This window comes from Humulus lupulus, chromosome 3, assembly GCF_963169125.1.
Source record: "Humulus lupulus chromosome 3, drHumLupu1.1, whole genome shotgun sequence".
Taxonomy (NCBI): Eukaryota; Viridiplantae; Streptophyta; class Magnoliopsida; order Rosales; family Cannabaceae; genus Humulus; species Humulus lupulus.
The window spans coordinates 97,579,721-97,581,410 of record NC_084795.1 but is presented as its reverse complement, the minus strand read 5'-3'; positions in this window follow the sequence as shown (position 1 = coordinate 97,581,410).

Below are 1,690 nucleotides of genomic sequence, written 5' to 3'. Positions count from 1 at the left end.
AGTCAGTCATAACCAACCCTATCAAATCAACTGATGAGTCCTTTCTACAATAATCTAACTCATTTCATAAAATCACCAATAAAGAATTGCATTCTCATCATAACATAACCATGCTGTATAAAAAATCTATACCTCTCGAGATGCAACAAACAAAGAACAACATGGCACCAAAACTAGTCAGCATAATACTAAAGTCAGAACTAGAAAGCTGACCTGACACCACTAAGGAACCAACCCCAGTCTCAGTCTCAAAATCAGTCTCTGACTGCAACGGAGCGAACACTCAAGCTAGAGTCGAGCTGTCCACCCCCTTTTTCTCATCCTTCCTCCGTTCTGGGCAGTCCTTCTTAAGATGCCCAACCATTCCACAAAAGAAACATGCCTTTGCTTGGCATTCCTTCAGATGATGCCTCTTGCACCGAGCGCATTTTGGGTAAAGCCTCCAATTCTTGTTCTTATTCAATCCAATAAACGGAGATATCATTGTCTGAGCTCCGTGCTACCTGGCACTCTCCTTGTCAATCTGATTTCCTGTGCTCTCAAAAGCAAGAGCCTTTCCTACCACCTGAGCGTAGGTATATATTTCATGCACTGGGGCAACTCTAATGCCCTAAGCTACTCCGAGATTTAATCCCTGGATAAACCTTTTCTGCCGAGCCACATCTGTGGGTGCCATTTCAAAAGAAAACTTGGCCAACCCATCAAATCTTTTAACATACTCGGTTAAAACTTGAGTTTCCTTCAAAAATGTTAACAGGCGTCAAAAAGAGGATGGGAGAGAGAGAACGTAACTGAGCGTTCTTTTTTTTTCTTTTTCTGACAAGTTACTTTGAGCTTATGTAACCTCAAAAAATCTCAATTCTCGGGCTCCCAAAAATGCCCCCGAGGGTAAACTAGTCAAAATTCCCAGAATTCCCTCTTGGTCTCACTAACTCCCAATTTATCATCAAATAATCATTCCCATCACCCAATATTCGGTAATGTACTAAATACCCAAAATACCCCTTGACTCATACCGAGTCAAGTATGGGTCCCGTTGTGACTTTTCCACTAGCTTGCTCCCTAGGATCGTCTCATGCCGAGTAACCCAAATATATCCACATAATAATGTGGTCTCGCACATATATTGCATATATGCCAAATATACCCGTAACAGGCCAAATTACGAAAATTATCATTTTAATCAGAAATGGGCCCACATGCATATTTAATACACCAAAACAGGCATATCAAGTCATATTATAATATAACTCACATAATCATATAATGATACACATATATATCACATAATCACATAATTTCCATAATTTTCCATCCTGGCCCCCTAATCAAGGTCCTAAGGCTTATTAGGTGATTTTGGACGTTACATTCTCCTTCCTTCTCGGTATCTCCATTCTCCGATTGGTAGGAAGGGTCTTCAAGGTTGGTGCCCTTGGATATGAATTTTTCCAATGCTAGTCCTTTTATCGCCGTCCTCAGATAATAAGTGATATCAAACTGTCCTAACTCCACCGCACATTTGAGTAACTGTCCTTAGGCCTCTGACTTTTGAAGAAGTAGTCGTAGGGGTTGATCGGTTAGGACTTGGATCGAGTGAGCCTGGAAGTATGGATGTAGCTTCCGAGAGGTGATTACTAAACAGTAGGCTAGCTTTTCAAGAGGGGGATACCTAGACTCCGCTCCTACTAGC